The sequence below is a fragment of the Alligator mississippiensis genome, chromosome 4 (genome assembly GCF_030867095.1).
Source record: "Alligator mississippiensis isolate rAllMis1 chromosome 4, rAllMis1, whole genome shotgun sequence".
Classification (NCBI taxonomy): domain Eukaryota; kingdom Metazoa; phylum Chordata; order Crocodylia; family Alligatoridae; genus Alligator; species Alligator mississippiensis.
The window spans coordinates 120,371,480-120,397,164 of record NC_081827.1 but is presented as its reverse complement, the minus strand read 5'-3'; the positions used below and the strand labels follow the sequence as shown (position 1 = coordinate 120,397,164).

Genomic DNA, 25,685 nt, shown 5'->3' with positions numbered 1-25,685 from the left:
AACAAATTCATTTTTGTTTGATAGCATGGCACATATTTTGATTTATCTGGTGCAATGAAGTCATTCACCCTGCAGTATAAGGACCTGTGCAAAGTATAATAACAATTTTATATTTTGTATGGGCTTGATCCAAAAATTCTTTTGACTTTAGTAAGATTTGGATTGAGTTCCCATAGCACCCCTAGTAAGGGGATCTCAAAGTGCTTTATAACTGTTCATGACTGAAGTGCTACAGTTCCCTTCCAGTTCTCTTAACTATTATTTTATGGACGGTGATTGGATTAATGAGAGGACAGCAACTAAGAAATAGAGCTTGTGCTTACACTTCCTCCTGAGCACATCTACACTAGTTGCGTTAATGCTCATTAGCCTAATTCAATGCTTATTAAGGGCATGCGTCTACACATGCACACCCCCATTGTGCATTAAAAATGGCAAATCTAGGCTAATTGTGCCTAAATTTGATATAGGTGTGATTAGTTAAAGCACATTAATGTATGTGTAGATGCGACCCAGCACTAACTTTAATGCCAGGTCTGCCCAGCATCTAGGGATCCAGCCTGAGCCTAGCTCCTGGGCTCCTGGCTGGCTGCTTCTCCTCTCCCAAGGCTAGGCTGCTTTCTGGCAGTCCCTACCTGCAGTCATTTTGTGCCTTGGGGTACACACACTAGGAGCCTGAGGGAGGCTGTTGCTGTGTGCAGGAGCTCAGCAGGCACTGTGTGCCCCCCCTGGACAAGCCACAGGCTGCCTCTGCCTGTCCTGTCCCCTAGCCAGAATTTCTTCTTGGCCACAAGTCAGTGTTGCAAAGGGCTGCAGCTTGCTACACCCCTTTCCCAGCCCTGAGATCCCCTCAGGTCTGCTGCCTGGCTGTCTATGGCAGCAGGGCTAGAACCTGCTTCCTGCTGCTGCTCATCCCCAGCAGTGTCTCTTTGCAGGTGCTGTCATGAAGCACCTCTGCCCCACAGCTTGCAGTCCCTGGCCATGCCCCTGTCCAGAGTGCTGCAGGCAGCTATCCCTGGCTGGCAGCACAGTGACAGCCACTTGGGGACCCAGAGAGCTGGCACAGGAATCATGTCTACCATGTCCTGCCCATCAAGCCCTGGCCCTGCCCATGTGTGCCCACCCATCCTGGCTGCCTGGGGCCCCAACTGAACCCAGGAGGTGTATGACCTGGTGGTGCTGTGGGGCCATGCCAACATGCAGAAGCAGCTCACGTGGGGTGGGTGGTTGAATGCTCATGTTTAGGAGACTATCTTAGGTGGGATACATGCATGAGGCCACTCTCAGATGGCGTGGCAGTGTTGTGTAAAGGCCAAGGTCTTGAGGGCACAGTGGATGGCTGTGACCAACTTCAATCATTTGTCCAGTCATGCCCAAAAGACCATGCTCTTTATGCAGGAGCTGATCTGCATGTTGGCACCCTGGGAGCAAGGACACACCCCTGCAATGCCACCAGCAGGGGCAGCCTACCCATGTCTGCACCCCACCCTGATCCCTGCCATGACACATCACTGGAGGAGGGTCCCTCAATCCTTCAGCACCCCTCACCTCTCTCTCCAGCTGCTACATCTACCAGCGGCTCAGGGAGCCCTGGCCAGTGGCTGTCTCACCCTCAGCCCAGCCCACACCCTGCCACAAGGAGCAGCTGATAATGTCCTTGCCTCCACCGCTATCTCAATCCTGGCCCTGGCCCCTGCCAGTCAGTTTAGGGAGACACTAATGCAGTCCTGGCTGCTAAGCTACTGTGTTACCAGTTACCAATCAATCATGATTCACTCAGGGACCAGCTCAATACACAGCACCTAGCTAATGTAGCCAGTTAATTGCCATCAATTAGCACCTACAAAACCAGGCTAAGGAGAGGAAAGAAGACAATCAACTGCCCCAAGACAGACAGTCAGTCCCACAAGCACCCATTACATGAGTTTTACCTGTCAGCAGCTAAGGGTGCAGGACCCTAGAACCCCCCTGGACCGATCTCCTTGACAGCTGGCAGGTGTCGTGGCTGCAGCAGGGGCCACCATCCCAGCAGCTGTCACCCCACTGTGCCTTAACACATGCAGTTTCACCCATGGCACAAGTTTTGCTTGTCTATAGCTTGAGGGTCTATAGCTTGAGTTTCCCCCAAACCCCTGCACCGATCTTCTTGAAACTTGGCAGGCTTTGTGGGCTCAGCAAGCGCTACCACCCCTGCAGTTTTGACCCCCTGTGTTGTAAGACATAGACGTGACAGGAGTTTTGTTTTTCATAGATTTCATAGACATTAGTGCTGGAAGGGACCTTGGAAGATCATCGAGTCCAGCCCCCCGCCTGAAGGGCAGGAAGTCAGCTGGGGTCATAGGATCCCAGCAAGATAAGCATCCAATTTACTCTTGAAGGTGTTCAATGTAGGTGTTTGAACCACCTCTGATGGTAGGCTGTTCCAGACCTTGGGGGCTTGGACAGTAAAGAAATTCTTCCTTATGTCCAGCCTGAAACGGTCTTGCAGTAGTTTATAACCATTTGACCTCATCATCCCTTGGGGCGCTCTGGTGAACAAATGTTCCCCCAGATACTGGTGGTCACCCCTGATAAACTTACAGGTGGCCATCAGATCACCTCTGAGCCTGCGCTTTTCCAGGCTAAAGATCCCCATGGCTCTCAGCCTGCTGTCTTAAGGTCTGTTTTCCTGACCTGTGATCATGCAAGTGGCTCTTCTATGGACTCTCTCAAGCTTCTCCACATCCTTTTTGAATTGTGGAGCCCAAAACTGGACGCAGTACTCCAGCTGCGGCCTCACCAAGGCCGAGTACAAGGGGAGAATGACATCCCGGGATTTGGTTGAGAAGCATCTATGGATGAAAGCCAGCATTTTGGTCACTTTACTAGCCACAGCATCACATTGCAGGCTCATGTTCACCTTGTGGTCAATGATGACCCCCAAATCTCTTTCTTCCATAGTGCTAGCCAGTGTAGCACTGTCAAGCCTATAAGGATGCTGCAGGTTTTTCCTCCCAAGGTGGAGAACCTTGCATTTTTCAGTGTTAAAAACCATCAGGTTCTCATCCACCCATTTGCTGAGCCTGTCCAGGTCAGCCTGGATTGCCCCCTTGTCTTCTGGTGGGGATGCTTTGCCCCAAAGTTTGGTGTCATTGGCGAACTTGGCCAGTCCACTTCTGACTCCAGTGTCCACATCATTAATGAAGATGTTGAACAGTATGGGTCCAAGGACAGAGCCTTGGGGGACCCCACTGGTCACAGGGCACCATGATGATTGATTTCCATTAATTACCACCCTCTGGGTCCGACCACAGAGCCAATTTCCCAGCCAGCAGATGGTGGTGGACCTAAGGCCACAATTGGCCGGTTTCACCATGAAGTGATCATGGGATACCAGATCAAAGGCTTCTTTGAAGTCAAGATATATGACATCAATCTCTTCTCCCTTGTCCAGGTGATAGGTCACCTGGTCATAGAAGGAATTGAGATTGATCAAGCAAGACCTACCTGCAACAAACCCGTGCTGGCTATCCCTCAGGATGTTGGCATCGGTCAGTCCATTAAGGATGGCTTCTTTAATAAACTTTTCTAAGATCTTCCCCGGGATAGAAGTCAAGCTAATGGGCCTATAGTTAGCCAGATCCACTTTCCTCCCTTTCTTGAAGATAGGCACCACATTGGCCTTCTTCCAGTCTTTGGGCACTACACCAGAGCGCCAGGAGTTCTCAAAGATCCGTGCTAGAGGCTGGGCTATGATGCTCGCCAGCTCCTTGAGTACCCTCCTTTAAGAATTTGGGGTGCAGTTGCCCCCAACCCCCTGGACCGATCTTCTTGAAACTTGGCAGGCTTCATGCTCTCTGCAGAGTCTACCATAGCTGAACATTTCATCAATATCAGACAAAAAACAAAAAAGTTATAGATATTTTATTGTTTCCCCATTATACCCTATGCCCAGATCTCCGAGGTGGCTCCGAAGCGCTTTGGAAGCTCCAAACCACTTCGGAAAGCCTAACGAGGCCAGTGCTTTGACCTGGACATGCTGCTCCGGACCCCGAAGCATCGAAAGCTTCTCCAGATCCAAAGCTCTGTCCAAAGCTTCGTACAGCCCTACTAATCATTACCCACCATGGACTCTACCATTATAGATTTAGATATGCCAGATTAAATATCTCCAGCCTTTCAGTTCAACATATTAAAAGATCTATCATCCATGAATGTGTCTAGTCCCCTTTTTAACCTGACTATGCTATCTGTCTCTACCACCTCCTGTGGCAATACATTATACAAGATAACAATACATTGTGTAAAAAAGTACTGATCTTATTAGTTTTAAGCCTGTCTCCTATTAATTTCAGTAGGTGCTGCTTATTTCTAGTTTTATGGGATCTGGTGAATAACAGTTTCCTGTTCCCTTTATCCAATTCTGTCAGCCTTCTTTCTAAACTGAAGAGTCCTTGCCTTTTAAGTCTCTCTGGGTATAGCAACTGCTCCATACCCCTAATCATTTTGATTGCCCTTCTCTGTTCCTTTTCTGATTCTGGTACATCCTTTTTGAGATGTGAAGACCAGAATTGCATATAGTATTCAAGATGTGAGTGCACCATGTAGCATGTAATGCTATGATGATGTTCTCTGTTTTCTTTTCTATTCTGTTCTTAATGATGCCCAACATTATTTGCCTTTTTGGTTGCTGCTGCACATTGAGTTGATGTTTTTAAAGAAGTATTTACGATAACTCCAGGATCTCATTCCCGAGTCATAACAGCTAGTTCAGAACCCAGTACTGTATAATTAAAATTATTTTTTTTCTCAGAAGCATGACTTGTCAACACTGAAGTTCATCTTCAATTTTTTTGGCCACTCATTTAGCTTGGTGAGATCTTTCTGCAGCTCCTCTCTGTCAGCTTGGGACTTGACTACCTTGAATAATTTGGTATTATATGCAAACTTGGAGATTTCACTGTGCACTCCTATTTCCAGGTCTTTGATGAAAACTTTGAAAAAAATTGGGTTCAGCACAGATCCCTGTAGGACCCCATGTTTGACTTCCCTCCATCCTGAAAAAGGCCTTATCCCTATCCTTGGCTTCCTATCTTTTAGCTGGCTCTCAATCCACAAAATAATCTTCCCTTCAATACCATGGCAAGACAGTTTTTTTAAAAGCCTTTGGTGTGGGACCAGACTAAAAGCTTTTTGAAAGTCCAAATATATGTCAACTGGATCCTCCTTGTCCATGTACTTGTTGACAGGCTCAAAGAACTACAGCAGATTGGTGAGGATGGATTTCCCTTTACAAAAACCATGCTGACTCTTTCCTGACACATCCCCCTGCTTTACCTGTGCCAGATTAGGATGTTATATTTTGTGTTATGCCTGGATTGACAGTGTAGTTTTGCTAGGAGTTTAGACAATGCAGCCACAAGGAAGGACAAGGGCCACTGTAAGTGATCTTCCTGCACAGCTATTATCTAAGTAAATGAATAGTTAGTCAGAAATTTTGCAACGTCCACCTGCCCTTCTGATGTTATAGCAGAGAATGAGAGGGTACTCAGACAAAGGTTTGACATTTATGGACGTCACTGTCTTGTAGAGATGGTTCCCTGATATTCCTGGGGTTTCAGGGGCCCAATGCTGTGGGACTATGACCCCAGCTGCTGGACCCCAAGTCTGGCCGTGGCAACCTGCAGAAATGCACCCTGAGTTGGGATGAGGCAGCAAGATATGCAAGTCTTGGGAATCCTCTGTGGGGATTCCTATGGTGCACATCTGCAAGTATAGTAACCCCCCATGGGTTGTATGCAACCTCCCTGCTTGCAGTTGCCTGCCTCAAGTTAAGGTTCAGCAGCCTGATATATGCAATGCAGGAATACTCTAGAAATGTCCTCCCATTTAAGATGTCACAAACTGATATTAACTTTGGGTGTAGCCACATTTTTGAACACTTTGAGCATAAGAAGGGACCGGGACATGTTTGCTTGCAACTTGTGCTGCCATCATTTTTTTATGACAGGGAAAGTCAGGAACCGGAAGATGGTCCTTGCATTAGATAACAGCAAATAGGGGTGTGTGAAACGGGCCCCATTTGATTCAGATTTGGATTTGGATTCAGCCTGAATCAGGGACAGCAATTTGATTCATTGATTCAGATCACTGTCCCTGATTCGATTCGGCCAAACCTGAATCTGAAGATTTGATGCTAATTTGGAGAATCAGAGATTCAGACACAGGCACAGCTGTAGAAGTTACCTTGAGGTAGCAGGCAATGCTCATGATCATTGCAATGCTGGGACAGATGGGGCGTCCCACAGGAGTGCGGGGAGGGGGGGGGGCCCTCCATGTGCTTGGTGGTAAACCCAGAAGTGGGCCAAAAGTACAGGGTCTTCTGGGGAGTGCACTGGGGGCCTTCCTCCCACCTCCCTGGCTTGGTGATAGGCCACAGGGGGACCCCGGGTACCCCCCCAGACCCTGGAGGCACCAGTCGCTGAGCCCAGGGGGTGTGCAGAGAGGCCCAGAAGTAGACTGGAAGTGCTTCAGGTACATTTTTGGGTCTGCTGCTTAGTGTTCTGGGGAGCCCCCAGGGCTCCTGTGGGACACTCCATGCACTCCAACATTGCAGCATTCACAAGCCCCTGCTACCTAGAGGTATACAGAAAAAATATTTAAAGCTGTGGCTGTGTCTGAATCTCTGAATCATTTCAGAGGGTTCTGATTCAATTCGGAGAGATTAAAGGGTCCTCTGATTCTATTTGGATTCAGAGATTTGCCCACCGAATCAGGCCAAATTGAATCAAGGACTGAAGCTTCACACTGCCCTAGCAGGAAATTAGTTAGTTAGTTGGGGGGAAACAAAGAGTCTGCAGGGGTTGCCTGTTGCTTCACAATTAAAGTTTGTTGTTTAGTTTTTTGTCATTTGTATATATGCCTGTGTCTATTTAACCCAGTGATCACTGCAAGGCTTAGTAATCCTGTTTAATAATTCAGGTCCTTGTTAGGACTTTCTAAAGGCAATGAGTCACTTCAGGCAAGCCCACTCTGCACTCAGGAGAATTCAGTGAGGCATCTCTGAGGTCCCTCAAAATAGAGGAGACCTTTTTATGTGGCATGTGTTTAACTATCATGATCCAGCTCTCAGAGAGGCATTACCCACTGATTAACTACCATGATCTTCTGTAGTGGCCTCCCATCTAGTCACTGACCTTACCTTCCCTTGCTTATCAGATGAGAGGATCATTGCTTTATTATATGCAATTCAAATGCCATAGTATCTGCATGCCATCTGATGAGGTCACAGCTTGAGGTGGGCTAACCATAGATTCTGGCACATCTTTAGTGTACATATGGAAGTGTGAACATGAAAATGTGATTTGTTGACATTGACAGAAAGCAGTGTGAGAACATAACTATCCACTGAGCCTCTTCTAAATTTTCCTTGACAAAGAAAATTCCAATTAGACTTGATGGCAGTTCCAATTCAAGCTTATACACATACACACACTAGAGAAGAAGATGATCTCCATGAATCTACTTTTGGGAACAGTCTAATTACTAGACACATTTGTAGTTTAAGTAGAAGTACCTGGCTTGCAGTCAGGACTCCTGGGTTCTAGCATGGTTCTGCTTTTAGCTCACTGTGTAACCTTGTGAAGTAAATAAACTATGCTGCCAACTACAAATGTGTTTTTTAATTAGAGTTAAAAAATAATTAGTCAGGCCCTACTAGATATGAAAATTTAAAAATACTATTTTTTTTCATTTTCCTTTTCACTTTTGACTATGCCAGGTGTGAATTTCTGTGCTTTTCACCCAAATCATAAAGTTTAGAAACTCAAGAAAAACATCACACAGATTCTTATGTAATCCCATGACTCCACCTCTGGAGTTTCAAGAAAAATGTGAAATATCCAAGATTCATAATAAAACTGAGAATTTTCAGTGCTCCTTGTCAAAACCCCAATTACCCTGTGTGTAAAATCTGTCTTACTTGCTGCTCTGGAGAGTTGGGCTTGATTTCAGTAAATTTTCAGCTCTGTGGTAAGTCACTTGTATGACTATTATTATCATCAGAGTCATATCTGTGGTTTTGCCTCTGTAAGGAAACTTGTGAAGGCAAACACTTCTAGGTGCCTGAAGAGCCACTACAGTCAATGGGGATCTTCCCATTGGTAGAATCAGTGAGTCTTATGGCTTTGTGTTGTGTATGGGCATTCAGACTAGATGTCTCTTCTTAAAAACTACAAATCAGGACCTATGTTATGATCAATATCCACATGCAGAGCAAGGGCAGACTGGTGTACAACACAGTGGCAAAAACAATGGCAGTAACAACAAAAATGGAGAGGCATTTTTGCCAACCCTAGCAATCTTATTGCAAATGCAGGGATACTTGGTATTGTGTTTAAAGCCTCATCTCCTGGAATCCTGTAAATACATTGCAATCTTGGTTTTTAACAAAAAATGTTAGTTCTGACAGATGTGGAGAAAAGCTTGAAAATGTGAATCCTGCAGGCTAAAGCATGGGGGATAGGGAATAAAAGGAATGGTAGCACAGGCAACTGATAGGGAGGGCACAGGGGGGCATGTGCCCCTCCCCTCCCCCCAAGATTGGCCCCCACCTCAGCACCACTCAGGATGGCAAACTGTGGCTCCGCAGAGCAGAGCGGAGAGGCTGCGGCTCCGTCTGCAGGGCCCGGAGCAGTTGTGGTTGAGGTTTGGGCCCAACCCCCCACCCGGGAGGTGGAGGTACCTTTACCTGTGTTCTGGCTGGTGGTCCTCAGTTTGCTGCATTGGCTACTTCCAGTCCGCAATTTCCAGTCCGCAATTGTGCCCCCCCAGACTCAGGATGCACCAGTCACCCCTGAATGGTAGCATTTATTATTTCAGCAGAATCTCATGACTTCTAAGGAAATCTCACCATTTTGGGTGCCTGACTCGAGACTTTTCTCTGGTTGGGGCAAGTGTTGTTGTTAAAGTTATTTCCCCATTCCACTCCTCAGAAATACATCTTCAGAGATCAAGAGTTTTAGGAAAATCTTTTCATTTTAGAACAACACAAAAAAAGCATTTTTCAATTAACTATCCTTTCTGCCTTTCTCTTTTTCACCATGACAATATGAAAGAGAGAGAAAATAACAGAGCATAGTTTAGAGCTTTGCTTCTTTACCAATGAGCATATAACTATAATAAAAAAAAATCTGTCACATATCCCAATAAAGAACACACAATTAAAATAAAAAGATTGATCATCTATGTATAGTTTCTTGTTTGGGTTCCTAAGATAGCAATACAAAGGCATCAGCTTGCATAATAGTATTCCAAGTCGCATAATAATATTCCAATTTCCAAATAAGTTAGAACCTGACTGAGAAAGGTAAGGAAGGTGGGAGCTGATTTAAGCTTCTCTTTTCCAAGTGCTTAACTCACATTAGCTGGTAGTTCTAGTGTCCCTCATGAGACTACTTACTCTCTTTAAGCATGTATTCCTATCAGGATTTGTCCCCTAATACATAAATGCAGATGTTTCAGAGAAGCAAACCAGTGGCGGAGAGTGTGGACAGGCATAACACTTAACCTGCTCCAAGAATGTCACCGATAGGGAATTATTTCACATTTGTCCATGGACAGAGGGTTTCACATGTACAATGCTAAGGGAACTAAGTAGAGCCTTTTAGGGATTATACTGCTGCCAAAATGGGACCAGGACCTGGAGTTTCCCAGGATTCCAGGGGGCTGGGTGCTCCAGGGACCCGCAAGATCTCCATGACTTTTTAAATCCTACATTGAAAAAAGCACCCTCTGCAGGGATCTTGGGGGGACCCCAGAGCACTCAGCCCCCTGGCCACCACAGGTCAGGAGCTACACAGCCCCCACCTGGCATTAACAACCCCTCTACTCCCACTTTTAGCCAAAATTAGCCTGGGCACCCTGCAGGGCTTTAGCAGGAAGCTGAAATTGATAAACCACTTTCCAGCACAGGGCCTGGAACCCTATGCAAACCTTGGGGACTTAGAGAGTCCCTGCTTAAAGCAGGACCATCCCCAACTAGATCATCCCAACCAAAGCTTTGTCTAGCTGTGTCTTAAAAACCTCCAAGGATGGAGTTTCCACCACCTCTTTTGGTAGCCGGTTCCAGTATTTTACTTTCCTCAGGATCCTGAACTCTATCATCTCCTGGTAACTGCTGCCCAAGTTGCCATCCACTAATACATTCCCCACCAATTCTTCCCTGTTTGTGAGCAGCAGATCAAGAACAGCATGACCCCTAGCTGGCTGTTCCAGCACTTGCACCAGGAAGTTGTCTCCAACATTCTCCAAAAACTTCCTAGATTGCCTGTGCACTACTCTATGGTCCAGCAGATGTCAGGGTGATTGAGATCCCCCATGAGAACCAGGGCCTGTGATTGGAAAACTTTTGATAGCTGTTTGAAGAGAATACCCAGACTCCCTCCCCCGCCCCCCCTGGAACAACAGTCTGCCCCAGCTCCTGGCAACACTTCCACTCTCATTCCTCACCCCAAATGAGCCTAGGACCGCACTGCTCAGCATATTGGGAAAGGAAAACTGACATGGATGCTTTGCTTCCCCATTCATGCCGACTGTGGTCTGTTTGCACAGCAGAGTCCTGGCTGCATTCCAGAACAGCCCCCTTGCCCTGCATGTGTTTTGGAGCAGGTGGGGAGGTTGAAAAATGATGTAGTTTGGGATACATGGAGGACTGATCAGGCACTGGGCACAGAATGCTATGTGTCCTCATATAACACTGAACCAGTTCAGAGGACAGGCTCAAAATAGTACTCAAGTTTTCTCAGTGTGCTTTTGAAACATTCCAGGAAGTTCAAACCAGCCTTAAGTAGCCTGCATGTCTAACCTCTTGGGGTTTAAACTTTATTTAGAATGTTCTAAGCATTACATATGTCCATCCCTTGAGAGTACTGACAGTGCAATCCATAAGTGAAGAAAGTGGCATGACTGATTCTACTGAAGTAAATGGCAAAACTCACTACAACTTCAGTGGGAGAAAGATGCTTTTCACTATTTAGCTGGCTCACAGAAGTGCATATGCTAGCATGGCTATGTTAAAATAACTGCCAGAAAATGAACAACATGTCACAGAACTCTATCTTGCTTGCAGACTCTTTATCCTCATGTATTTCATATATTATATCTATGAATTTCTGTGTGGGGGTTGTAATTGATGGCTGTAAAGGTTAGTTAGCATGTTTACATGACCAAGCATTGTAGCAACCTCTGACTTCCAGAGCTAAGTGAGGTGACTGAAAGCTGCTGCATTTCAGTCTCATAGGCTTGATGAAATAATAAAAATAAAATAAGAATCTCTCTTCTACAGTATGAAGTGGATCTGTAAAGACACACAGACCATGAAGCCATCAGCTAATAGAGCTGTGCAAAGCTTCAGTCCCTGATTTGATTCGGTGGAAATTTGGCCTGATTCAGTGGCCGAATCTCTGAATCCGAATCAAATCAGAGGACCCTTTAATCTCTCCAAATCGAATCAGAACCCTCCGAATCGATTCGGAAAGATTCAGAGATTCAGACATAGCTTTAAATGTTTTTTCTACATACCTCTAGGTAGCAGGGGCTCATGAGTGCTGTGATACTGGGGTGCATGGAGTATCACAGAGAAATGCAGGGGGCTCCCCAGTGTGCTTGGCAGCAGACCCAGAAGTGGACCAGAATCTTCATATTTGGATTTGGCCGAATTTAATCAGGGACAGTGATCCGAATCAATGAATAGAATCACTTTCCATGATTCGGGCCAAATCCAAATCCAAATCAAATCCAAATCGAATAGGGCCCACTTTGCACATGCCTATCAGCTAATATTTACTAGTTAGTCTAAATGGTAAATGGAGAAAGCTGGTATTAATTTATATAAATATAAAATGAACAGTACATAGGATTCTATGCCTCTAATAGAGACAACATAAAACTCACCACCCTGCAGGAGAGTGCCACATTTACTCTCCTGATCCTGGAGTTCTGGGCTAAGTACAGACAGTCAAAAAGTCTGAGGCTGAATCAATTCAGTCTTTGCAGGTTAGTCTAAACTGCACAGATTAAATTGAAACAGAAGTGAACAGACATTTGCCTCTGATTCAGGAAATGCAGCTATATGCCTGCAGTGGCTCAGGCCAGAAGCTGGGGGGTGCTGGAGCACAGCTTCCTCTCCCTGCTGCCCACCAAAGGTCTCTGGAATTTGCAGTCCAGAATTAAAACAGCAGGACTCTGCAGGGTTACTCATCACTTCCTCTTCCTGCTTCCAACTGCCTCTGGGATTTATAGCCCACAGTTGCAGCTGGCAGTAAATTTGAGTGGGGGAAGGGGTATTTAACCCCCTCCCTGGCCCCAGACCCCAGCTAGGATTTTCAGGGGGGCAGTCCTCCCCTGTAGACTGGGTTGTATCCCCAGACCAACCTTCCTCCCTCCCACCCCCTTGTCAGCCAGCCTTCACTGCTCCAGCTGGGGAGCAGAGGGGTGGGGCCAGCCATGCTCTCTGGAGCACAGCCCAGCCAAGGGCTGCAAAGCATGCTGTGGGACTGTGATTTAACTTGAACCAGTAAGGGGTCTGGGACAGAAGTTTCATAAACCAATTTGACCCAAATCAGTTAAGTCTGATACTACATTCAAGCAGGTTTATCTTAAACCAGTTTCAGCCATTTTGAAACTGGTTTATGTGCACTGAGCTTCTGTTCTGTTGCAGGTTTAAACTAGTTTCTGATCATTTAAGCCAGTTTATATGTAACTTCTGTCCCTAGCCCTCTAGGACTGGAGTGACCACTGATGTCACCCTATGCTTTAGGAGCTTCCCCAGGTTGTCTTATTGGCAACAGTATTGCCTGGCATCTCCAAAGGGATGTTCCCTCACCTAGGCTGACAAATCCTGTCCTGTTCCCAGTGTTTCCTCTATGCCCAGGCCTTGATAAGTACAGCTGTCTTCTGAAATTCTTCGTTGAAGAGAACCCTTGTCTGGATGGAACCAGAATTTTTCTGTAGTTTTGCCTAAAACGCACATTTTTTTCTTTCCTCCTACTCCTTCTGTTTAATCCTTGATATATTCTATTTTTTAACGTAGGAAACTGCATAATGATGCCACATATATAAACTGCAGGATGTTTTGTTTCTTCCAACCTGGCATCGATCACTGTGATAAAGACAAAGTCACCTCACTCACACCTATCCTGGTCTAAATCAGAAATAACTCTATTGGATTCAGTGGAGTCATGCTATAATAAAATGGTCCAAGCAAGAGAAAAATTAGGCTTACTTTCTTTATCTTTCTGCTGGAGTCTCAGCAGTTGCAACAGTGCCTGTGTGGAGCCCATGCCTCGCTCCGCCTGGCCTATCGGGGTGTGGCCCCTCCCCTCAACTCGCCTGCCACGACTTGGATGTAATCGGTTACGTTCAGAGGGGTCTCCAGTGGAGATCTTTATCCTGGGTGGGACCTCCCGATAGACGGTGTTACTCACAGTTACGGGACGCGGTGATCCACGGGGCTTCGCCTCCCCTACACCCCGTCCACACACCAACCGCTGGGCGATGTTGTCCAGATGTTGCCAGGCCCAGTATGATGGCCCCTGACCGGTTCCGGTCGTCCTCCCTCCTGCTAAGAGGGGTTTCTCCTTCCTTAAAGGTAATACTCCTCCGAACCAGGGGGAGCTGGTGGGTGCTTCCCCTGGTGCCAGCCCCCTCCCGGGGCCTCCGCTGTCTCCCCTCTCCTCCCGTCCGCAGGGCGCTCCCCTGCCTCCTGTGCGTTTGCCGCTTCAGGACGCTGAGAGAGTGCCTCGGCATGCACTCTCTGGCTGCCTCTCACTTGGCTGCCGGCGGCACGCTTCCCGCTCCTGCCTACGCTGCCTGTTTTAGACCTACAGATGGGGTCCTCGCTGCCCCAGTGTGAAAGCCGGCAGCACACCCGTACTCTCTCTCCCTGACTCCCGCGCGTTCCCTGTTCTGCCGGCGTTCTTAAATCCTCCCGCCGCGGCCGCTCCGGCCGCTGGGATTGGCTCAGCTGTTCGCCGCGCGGGGAACAGCTGTTGCCAGAGCCGGCGTAATGGCGGCTCGCGTGGCTGTGGCTGCGGCCGCGGCTCTTCCTCCCGCTGCCCCTCTGACGGTGCGTATGCCCTTCTGGGGGCTTGTTCTCGGGGTCTGGGGTCTGTGGGTTCCCTTTGCTCCCCCTCGCTCGCCTGTGGGGGTGCTTCGCCGCCACAGCCTGCCTTTACATTTTTCAGGAACAGTAGAAACAGCAGTTCTATGTTTGAGTATCAGTGTTTGCAGAATTTGATGCTGCATCATTTGAATAATTGTCTACATGTTTCAGCTATAGCCTGAACATGGCATTCGTGATGGATTTGCAATGTTTTCCATATCATCTCCTTTGCATGCACACCTACAAAAGTGGGCTGGGAAATGGTTACATCACAATAACTTGTGATCTACAGAATTCTACAAGCAAAGAGTATAAAGTCCAGCTGAATTTACCAGACCCTCATAAAGGACTGCAGAGTCTACAGTTGCACACCATGGGTATATCATGATATTCTAAAACACTGGCAAAATCCCTGGCATTTTCTCCTTTCGCCTAGAATATAACACAGCAAATTTTCCTCCAATTTATGGAGGAACATCTCTCTCCTCCTCTTCCTTTCTCTATTATTTTAACCCCAAGTTCTTGACCAGATAGCTTGATCTGCAGAACTGTAAGTACACACATATAAAAAGGAGTGACAGTTTTTTTTTTTAAATAAGTAAATAGCACATCTATCATCACATGCTTAAGAAAAGCTTCAGGCTGTAATGGATGTAGGTACAGATAAGAGTGGTTTATCCTCACCTAATCGTTTTTCTCTTTCTTTTCCTGTTCAGCTTCCACTTTCTATTTTTGTATCCAAATCTTCTATCCAATTACTTATTTTCTAAATACTTTCTACCCTGATTTTAAAAAAGCAAAAATAAAAACCATGTCCATATTCTACACCCACGACTCCCAGTCCAAGACCTGTAGTATCAGTAGTGCATCAGATTGAGACAGGAGGAGGAGCTCTCACAGCTTTAAAGAGAAGGAGCTGTTGTTTCCCCATGCAAGGAAAAAAGGAGTCTTTTTCAGCAGAGGAGGTCAATATTCTCTGCCTTCTCCACTCTTACTTTGACCCCTGTGTCAATACTGTAGGTTTCTCTCCTTTGGGGCACAGCCTCCTGTTTCTTCTTCTTCTCTCTTCCTTTTATTTCTCTTTTTGGGTCTGGTCTCCATTTCTCATTTCCTTTTTCCCCCATGGCCTTCAGATGGTCTCTGCCTCTCTCCTGAGTCCTCTTCCATTCCTAACCATTTCTTGTTACTCTCCAGTCTCTTCCCTTTCCTTTCCCAACTAACTTTTCTGTCTACATTTTCTCTCTCTTTGGTCCCCCGGTCTGTCATTTGCCCTCCTCCAGTAGGTTCACTCAGCTCCTCTGTGAATCAGAGAAGATGCTCATTTAATAAAGGTGCTTGTGGACTTGTCAATGCCAATGCTCAACAAACCAAAAGAGGTGGCACCCAGGAACTCTGGCAGGAAAATAAAGGCGAGAGAGAGAGGAATCAGGAATGCCATCTGGAAGACAAGAGTTTATACAGAAACTCCTTCTCTCCAGGCTGTGCTGAATGCCCCAACTGGTACCTATCTTAAGCACTTGTGTAAGAAAAATACCCCTTCCATATGTCTTCAGCCATTTCAGACACATGTAAAAACATTATTAATCTAATTACTTTGCCTGGAGGATGCATCTAAAAAAGGTGAAAATCCCCTTACAAAACAATGGCAAAATATCTTTTGTGCTTTGTGTTGTTTCTTTGTGAGGTATAAATGTAACCTCAAAAGTTGTGGATATTTTATACCCTGCTTGTTATCCCACTGGAATTTCCTGGTCTTTCCTCTTTTTTGCTGGAGAAACTCCTATTAGAATGAGAATTACTAGGGCATTAATATTAAGGTCATAGGCAATCTGATGGGTAGGATTGGGAAAGAGGAAAGATTTTTGCTGGACTCCTAGTCTTGTCTTTTCTTTACCTGCTTAAATTCCTGGCCAGCTATGATGTCAGGGGTAGGGCAGTGGCCTAGCCAAATTGCTATCAGCTGGCCCTAGTCATCTGAGTTGGCTTGGTTACCAGTGATCTAATTACCCCCACTTGACCCAAGCTGCATGCTAGGCATGGCTGTCTGCTTTTAAACAACAGCCCTTTCTGTGCTCAGCAGGCTAATAGGATTGATACTTCTTTGTCTAGCCTTGGGGTTTTTGACTCCCTGCTTATGATTTCCTTGGTCCTACCTACTTATTTCTAATGTCCTTGGCCTTCCTTGTTGATTCTAGGTTTCCTGTGTCCTGAGTCTCAACTTCATCCTGGTTCCTGCCTGCCTGTTCCTAGTTCCAGGCTGGACCCTTGTGCTTTCAGAACTAGCTAAGCCACAAACCAGGAGCTAGCTGTCAGAGGACAGGGGTGTGGAGTACAAGGGATCAAGGAGAGACAAGGTGATAACCCACATCCTTATCCAGTACAGCTACATCTCCCAGCTCCAGACCCCTTGCTAGTTAGTGATGCTGGTTTGGATCTTTGTCCCCAGTTCTTAGCCCACCCCTGTCCACTTTGGCCTGTGGTTCTACATCCTGATTCTGTATAGACATTAGCCACCTGATTCCCTGACTCCCAGTTGTAGTCTGAACCCTTGCTTCCCTTACTTTGCATGTTTCTCATCTCCTGGGTGTGACCCTCTGAGGATGAGCCCTGCTGCCCTGTGTCCAAGCTGTGCCCATGACACATTAGCAGCTGAGTGTTACACCTCATCTGAAGGCTGTAGTTCGGGTTTCATCTTATGCCATCTCTGTCTTATTTAGTCTGATACTGTAATGAGGTCTATGCCTGGATAAAATCCCATTGTCTCCATTAGAATGCTGGTTAGATTTGGGTATCTGTCTATCCCAGTGAGTCTCAACTGGGGTTTCTTGAGATCCTTTCAGGAGTGCAGCAGAGTACCACATAATTTTAGTACTGTTAGGTTTTCAAAATTGATTCACAAGATAAACCCAAAGATTTCAAATAGAAATCCATGCCTGTGGTCTTTCTAAGTTCTTTGAAATAGAAAAACTGCTCTATTATTTTCTTTAGTCAATGAAAGATTGAAAGCTGAGAGCTGGCATTGTCTAAGGGGTACTGTGAGTCTATCCAGGAGTGCCTCAAGTCTAAGAAGGTTGACACCACTGGTCTGTATACGGCAGTTCATAGGGTTGGGGCCTAATTTTCCAAAAGGCTCTACACAGACAAAAGCATTATTTGCTATTCCTTTAATGCCAAAATTGAAATGTTTTATGCAGAAAGGAAAAGTCTTTGAGGTTATCCTGTGTAGCATGACTAAGAAGGGCATGGCATTACTGAGGATATGGGTGGTTCTAACTTCATCTGCAAATGAGTCATTGATTTTCATAAAGGAAACAAACATGAGAGGCAGGCACAGCCCAAGTATTAGTTATTAGGAAACAGTGGAAATTTCACTGAAATGCAGCTGCTTTCTCATTAGTTGAATCAGGCCTCAAAAAATTGTCATTGAACAAACCATGAAGTGTACATTCCTTGTACACCCATATATTTATATTTCATTATTTATATTATATATCATTATTAACTTATTATTTATATACATTTATACTGATAGGGTTTGTTTGGGTTTTTTTATTTTGGAAACAGATGTTTTCAAGCTTCATCTCCCAAGCCATTAAGGTTAGAAATTGAAAAATGAGCTATAGTTGCATGATTCCAGCAGCTTGGGCAAGAGGAAGGACTCTCATAAAAACCTGAGAGTCATGAGGTTCATGACACAGTCATAAAAGCTGGTACCAGTAGACACTTATAGAAGTAAGAAAAGCTGTGGTCCTCATATCTGAGAAAGGTTCACCCTGAATGGGGCCTTCCCTTCTTCCCAATACTGGACTGGGGGGCTACGCCTCAGATTGCCTCTGACTATATTAGGGCCTTGTTACACCTTATGCTGTGTGCCACACAAAGGTTGATTGGTTTAGGACTAGCCTGGATTTTGGAGCAGTCACACCTTCAACTTCAATGGCACACTTGTGGGGAGGGGCCACACCTTAATGAAACAGGAGCTGAGTTCTATGGATCATGAGAAAATACTGCTTGAAAGTGGTGCAACTTGGAGCCACTAAGGCTAAGTACAGTCAGTCAAAAAGCCCGAGGCTGAATCAATTCAATCTTTGCAGGTTAGTCTAAGCTGCATAGGTTGAACCAATGAAGTGAACAGACATTCACTTTTGATTCTAGAAATGCAGCCACATGGCTGCAGTGGCCCCAGCCAGAAGCTGTAGGGCACTAGAGCACACCTCCCTACTCAGCTGAAGCAGACAGTTTGGGTAAAGGCTAGCCCACCCACCATAAGTGGGGGTCTGTGGGGGAGGTGCAAAGCATCCAGGGATGCTGGGGGACTATAGTTAACTTGAATCTGGAAGGGAACTGGTACAGCAGTTTAAGTGCTTTAGGGTGTTAATGTGTAGATAATCCAGGGGTTAAGAGCTCCAGCCAAAATTGCCATGCAATAAGGTCCTAACAGTTCTTGTTCCTTTTTGGGGGTGGGGAGGGGGAGGTGGTTCTTCAACAGTAAATAGGAAAGACCAGGACATTCTGGTGACACAACAAGCAGGGAGTAAACTATCCACAACTTCTAAGGCTATATTTAGATCTCAAAAAAGGTGGGGCTGCTGCTGATACATGTGTGACTATGCATAATTGCTTGCAGAGTCAGGAACCAGATGGAACCAATATACATATATTGTATACTAGAAGTCCACCGATACATCGGTCCAATATCAGAAAGTTGACTGTATCGGAAATTGGCTTTTTTTTTGCCTGATGTGGCCAATAATTTGGCTGATAAATGCCCTGTGCATGCATGCAGCAACAGTGTAGCACATAGGTGGGGAAGAGCATAGCTCAGCAGCATGGAGAGTTGTGTCCAGCTGGTAAGTCTATTGTGGTGGAAGGGAAAGGGGGAGGGAAGGGGCATGGGAGGGAAGATTGAGGCCCCTGTGGTGAGGGAAGGAGTGGGGCTGGGGCAGGTGCTGCCCAGCTGGGGTACGGCAGGGTGGGGAATGGGACATGGGATGGAGCTGCAGCTCATCTGAGGGGTGCCAGGGGACTGGCTCCTGCTGCTGCATGCACCCCAGGAGGGCATGGGGGAGTGTATGCCCCTGCATGTGTGCGGTATGGGGTGGGCTGCTGCGGGCTGGGGCCAGGGCTGGGCCAGGCTGCACTCAGGGTGGGCCAGGCAGTGGTGCTGGGAGGGGTGGTTTTTGAAGGGGCTACAGTGAATTTTGGGGTGGCTGCAGCCCCTCTGGTAACTCCCGTCCCAGCACCACAGCTGCCCACCCTGAGCGCAGCCTGGCCCAACTGCTCACTGGGAAGAGCTTGGCATAGCCCCAGCCCCAGCCCACAGTGGCAGCCTGCCCTTGCCCTGTACAGATCCAGGGGCACTCACCCCCCCCATGCCCTCCCAGGGTGTGTGCAGTGGTGGGAGCTGCCCCTGCAACCTCCAGACAAACCGCGGCTGTCCTATGTCCTGCCCCAGCCCCTCTCCCTCCCTCACCACAAGGGTCTCAAGGGCCCCCCATGCGCCTTCCCTGCCCCTGCCCCTTCCACCACAACAGACTTACCAGTCGGCCACTGCTCTTCAAGCTGCCAGGCTGCGTATCAGAAATTGGATTGGCATCAGCTGATATGCTGCCTTAAAAATTGGCTATTGGTATTGGTCCCCAAAATCTCTATTGGTGCACCCCTAATATATATATATATATATATATATATATATATATATATGTATATGTATATATATTTGTATGATTTAATAGCAGCCTTCAACTAACTACCTGAAGGGGGTTTAAAAGAGGATGGAGCTAGACTGTTCTCAGTGATGGCAGAAGACAGAACAAGAAGCAACAGTCTCAAGCTGCAGCAAGGGAGGTTTAAGTTGAATATTAGGAAAAGCTTTCTCAGGAGGAGGGTACTAAAACATTGGAACAGGTTACCCAGAGAGGTGGTGGAAGCTCCATCCTTGGAGGTTTTTAAGAACAGGTTAGACAAAGCTTTGGCTGGGAAGATCTAGTTGGGGATGGTCCTGCTTTGAGCTGGGGGTTGCACTAGAGACCTTCTGAAAATTCCAACCCTAGTGTCTATGATATCTCTATAGATCTCTCTCTCTCTATATATATCCATAGTTATTGACCCATCTATATCTAAATAAATATATATAGATCCATAGATCGATCTATATCTATAGATATATAGCTCTATATCTCTCGACATATAGATATTTATATACTTATATGAGACAATACACATGCATATATATTGTATATATGTATACCTACAAGTATGTAAGTAAATGTGTATATTCATGTGTGTGCGTGTATGTGCGCGCGTACAATATATGCATGAGTGTGTGCGCGTTTAGGTACGCATGCCCAGGTGTGTATGTACTGATGTGTGTGCGCGCGTGAGCATACATGTAACAGCCGTGAGACAAACTTCACTTGGCTTTTCCCAGCCCCTGCCTTCAGAGCGGACCAGTTTTGAAGGCAGCTTTAAAGTACCCGCTGTTTATCTCAGGGGGTCGGGGGTGGAGGGGTTTCCTGCCCTTCCTCCAAGCACAGCGCGTCTCGTCCCTTGCTACAACTCTCGCCCGCGGCCGCACGGAGCACGGCCCGGCCCCCGGCAGGCGGCGCAGCGGCAGAGGCGGAGGCGGCACTTTGGGAGCGGAGCTGCCCGCGCCGCCGGAACAAAGTGCAGCCGCCGCCGGGAGCTGGAGGCGGCCTCGGCTCTGGACCCGCTTGGCGTCGCCTTCCCCCGCGCCGGGGAGCCGCGGCCCAGGTAAGAGGCTGCGCAGCCCTCACCAGCCGGGAAGCGCGGAGGCTTCGTAACATGGCGAAGGGCAAGAGCCCTCGCTGCAAGCCGTGCGGCGGCAGCCCGCCGGGCGCAGGTCGCGGACCTGCCTGGTGCCCCGCTCCCGCCGCGGGGCTGGGGCCCCTCCCGCACGCCTTCCCCTTTGTGAGGGCGGCCCCTGGCCCTGGGCCTGCCCCTCTGCCCCTTCCTCAGCTCCCGCTGCGCCTGGGCTCCAAGCTCTGCCATTCCAGGACCCGCTGATCCTACAGTGGCTTGCACTGGGTGAGCCCCGAGCGGCTCCTTGCAGCCCCAGGGCTGTGCGAGTCCATGGCCCAAGTCTCTGATTCTCACCGGGGCGAGGGGGGAGCACCCCGAGGGGCCTCGAGGTCCTCCCCTGGGTGCTGAGGGGGCCTGAGATCCTCTCACAGGGGTCCGCGCGGTTTCAGCACCATCAGGTGGGCAAATACGATGCAGAGGATAAAAGGCAGCGATTTCAAAGGAGACTGTAGCGTCACAAGGACCCGTTGGGGTCCTTCTGAGTTTTTTGCCATAGAAACCCCCGGCGTTAGTTTTTCCATAGTCCAACCCCCCCCCCCCCCCCCAAACAAAAAACCAAAAAAACCCGAAACCAAACTCGGAGCTGACATGTTTGGAGGGGTGCCCTGAGCTTAAAAGGGCTGGGCAGTGCTTAGCCAAGAGCTCTTTATTTACATCTACTCCTTGCTTAGCATTGTAGTTAAGTTCTTGAAAATGCAACTTTAAGCAAATCCAATTACATCACAGTAGTTGCCTACTAGCAGCTGGCAGCCAAACAACATTATAACCGAACATTGCACGACTTTCAATGAGTATGTTCTCTAATAGATCAGTGACTTAATAACAAAACAACGTTAACCGAGATTACGTTAAGTGAAGAGTACCCATATTTATTTTTTTGGTCCCATCCAGGATGTAATGGGTTCCCAGGTGGATGAGGACTGGGCAGTTCTGGGTTGAGGTCGAGCACCAGAAAAGCAGCTCTGTAGTTTGAGATGAACCCTAGTTTGAAGCTGGCAGGCATGGAAATAAAACAGAAAAAAAGAAAGAGAAGAGAAAAGCTTTGCTTGAGAAGGCTATGGGTTTCCATACTTGTATGTTCCCTTAGTTGTAACATCAAGTTGGAATAAATTAAAGGCAGTGATTACATTTTGCTGGGAGCCATAAAACCATAGCGGCTGTGGTCAAATAAGAGATGTGCAGCTACTAGTGGAACTGACTCCATTTCATTTAGAAGGAAAACCTCTGGATGAGCTTAATGCTCTTTGCTTTCTCTGGTGAAACTTGTCTTCAGATGTATGATCTCACATCTGACCACATCTGAACGCTCACTCTCTTAAGTACTTCTCCTCTTGTTCTTGTGGTCCCCTTTCCCCTTTCCCATTACACAGATTTTTTTCTTTCCATTAGCAGTTGCACAACATCCTTATCTCAGCTACAAAAATTGCTTCAGTGTTCAACTAAAGTAGTATTAGCAGAATGCTTGGGTATTTAGCAGCTCGAAAACTAGGAAGTCTGTGCCATGTGTCACCCAGTCTGCTTCCATGGGACACCAGAAGAAATTCTCTACGGACAAGTGTTTAAGAATTGTTCCATCTGAAATGTTAGGTGTTCTTAACCGGCAATAGAGGAGTCCAAGGCTTTCGTTTGAAAGGCTTTCGTGACTCGAGGAAGGTTCATTACATCCTGTCTTGTCCATGGCGTTTTTGTATCAGTAAAGAATTTAGTTTTTTAGTCAAACCTGGTTATTGTCACGCTGGAGCAAATGGCCAGGTTTATTCTCTTTGTACAATGACTCTGTTGTAAGCTGGTAGTGAATAACTGTTCTTCACATGTTTGCATCATCAGCTCATGCAATGAGATGCTTAATTTAAAACTCCACTTAGGCAAACTCAGTTTTGGTTTTTGAACTGTATCACCACAATTGTCTTTGCATGTTTTCAGTTGTTCCATGATTCCTGAAAATCATTCTGTTGTATTGCATGTATAATATCAAATACAAATTGGTTTTGAATCTGTCTTCAAGATGCAGAGTCTCTTATTTTTTGTTATTTATAATCTACCTAGAGACCTCTGTAGATGCAATTAGGAAACAGAAAAACAGGGCTAGAAGGAGCCTCAAAAAATGTTGTTTAGACCACTAGTCATGGCAGGACTACCTATGTCTAAACCATTCTAGAAATAGTTTTATCTAAATTGCACTGAACTTCCCATGACAAAGATCTTACAAGCTCTCTAGGTAATCTATTCCAGAGCTTAGCCACCAGCGCAGTTAGGAAGTTCTTCTTAATAGCTGACCTAAATCTCCCTTGTTTCAATTTTAAGCCCTTAATTAAGAAGTTAATAAATATCCAACCAGAAAGAGGTTGTAATGATTGGTGAGTGTTAGGGAGGTTGTGCATAAATGATTATACAGCTGTTATAACACTCTTACTTTTTGATCGAATACACAGATTGGAAAAAAAAAAGTTTTCCATTTAATGTTTAACCTAATACTTTAAATATGATTTTTTTTCAATTGCACTCCAGATGTAAATGCCATATCACTCCTGTTAACTGTCATATTTTCTCATCTGCAAGTGAATGCTTATTAAAGCATAAACAATTGAAGTTAAATAACTAGTGCCCCAATGTCTAAAATAGTATTTAAAATATAAGAACTTCTTAACTACTGCAGTTGAGTGACAGAAAATTTAAAGGTCCATGCAGTACAGACTACATAGACAGAATCCTTGTTGGTTTTAATTTCAGTGATTACTAGTTGCTTCTGTTTCATAGTCCTTATCTCTGTTCCCTTATGGATGACTGAATGTTTGAAGAGGATTTCCTGCAAGAAGATGCTTGGGCCAGGTGAAGGGAAACTTTTGGCTCTTACTTCCCCAAGCTTTTTCTTTGGATGTAGCAGAAGCTCTTCTCTTGTACCTGAATACTGGTAACAAGGAAAAAAAGAAATGTAATGCTTTTGAGCTCTGGCCTTTAAAGTATGAGCAGTGTACAAGACTATCTTGATCCTCCTAATCAGATGCTTCCTGCATCTGTGTGGCTTGATTTCTTTTTTTTTCCTGGTGTGAATAGAATGTAACTTCTGTTTGTAGGTGGACACAAAGTTTTTCTATTTAAGAGCACCCAGTTCTTTCTCTTTTCCACTGGGTCTCAAAGCACATAAACATTGTAGCTCAGACTTATGTCCTAACTGGTTTAGGGATTAGACTGCCTTGAACAGTTTTTGTCAGGTCTGTATTTTTTTGTGGCATAGTTTTGTTTTTCACCTTGTTGCCTTGAGCCTTCATGTTTGAAGCTTTTGTTTTTTTCCTTCCCAGTGCCTAGTTAAATGGTAATTGTCACTTCAATGCCATATTTCTGCAGGAAAAATCTTGTACCCAGTGTAGTTTTGAGTAACTGATGTGTTTCTCATCCTCTGGACTTGTATACCTACTTAAATTAAGATACTCATTTTTGAAGCAAGTCAAGGGGATAATAAAAGTAGGCAGACAAGATTCTTTGAGTAGATATGACATCTTTTATTAGACCAAGTGAGTAGCTGGAAAAGAGTTCTTGGCAAGCTTTCGGGCCCAGTCACCCTTCTGACTGGGCCCGAAAGTTTGCCAAGAACTTTTTGCCAAATATTCACTTGGTCTACAAAAGATAGCATATCTACTCAAAGAACCTTGCCCTGCCTCTGTCCTTAGACCAACATGGCTACAACCAAAAACCCAGCATATATAAAACTAAACATTCTGGGGAAAAGTTTAACTTTTTTCATGGGGGGCAGTAGCCAGTGTTATGCACTGCCAGAAGCACCCTGGACCAGCCTCATTTAAGTTAGTTGGGGCTAGGTGGACATTTTAGGGGACCAGGTTGCCCCACATGTCCCCTCCCTCTGCCCATGAGCATTTATGCAGAGGTTTACAAGTCAGGCCACGATTTGCTAAACCCAAGGTAATCTGTTCTCTCAATGGTTACTTTGTACATTTGACAGCACTTTTATATAAAGTAATTTCCTTGTCCCGTGTGGCTTTAGTCATTTTCTTCTTTGCAGAAAAGACCTCAGAGATGATTCATGTGGGAGCAGAAAAACCTTTACATGTTTCCCTTATAATCCATTCCAGCTGTCCAAAGTGTGTTAGCAGAAGCTAATCAGTCTAAAACAAATTGAGACATTGGCAACTATTTAAGTTTTTGAGAAGACTCCTTCCATTTTGATCTGTACGTCTGATTCTGCAAATGTCAACACTCATGAGTACTGTCTTTACTCAGTTAAGACTATGCCTCCCACCCCCTGTCTTAGAATTGAGTATGAGGTGTGGGGCTGGGGTGGGGGAGGGCACAGCTGCTGTGGCTGGTGTTGAGTGGGGCCTTGTTCACCCTGTTCTGCTTCCCTTTCTTCCCTGCCACACTCCCCCTTACCTTTGTTCCAGTGCCGAGAGGCTCTGTCCTCACTGCACCATGGATCACAGACCCCAGGCTCAGCCTGGCCCTATGGCATCTGTGTTGCCTCTATGCTGCTGCTATGGGGCTGGAATAGGGGGGCGCTTGCTGGCACCATAGCAAAGATGAGTGGGGAGGGACAGTCTTGGGGTAGGGGGAGATGGGGGGGGGGAAGGGGGGACCTAAGCCTGTGGGTGGCAGAAGCAGCATGGTGAGAGGAAAGGGGATGGGGGCCTGAGGCTTGTGGGGTAGACACAAGGGGGCATAATTTATTTATTTTTTTGGGGGGGGTGAGGGGGGGACAGGTGGCAGGGGA

The 25,685-nt window shown here is 46.3% G+C and overlaps 1 protein-coding gene across 4 annotated transcripts in view; it reads left to right on the top strand.

Annotated features, from left to right (window-relative positions):
- The first annotated feature begins 20,715 nt into the window (after nucleotides 1–20,715).
- Nucleotides 20,716–25,685, top strand: part of EPS8 (epidermal growth factor receptor pathway substrate 8) — a 195,370-nt gene continuing 190,400 nt past the window's right edge. For 3 of the 4 annotated variants that reach the window (XM_059726544.1, XM_059726541.1, XM_059726542.1), the window contains exon 1: nucleotides 20,716–20,893. The gene's annotated coding sequence lies outside the window, so the exon portion shown is untranslated. The remainder of the gene's footprint in view (nucleotides 20,894–25,685) is intronic. The other variant, XM_019489522.2, reaches the window with a different exon arrangement.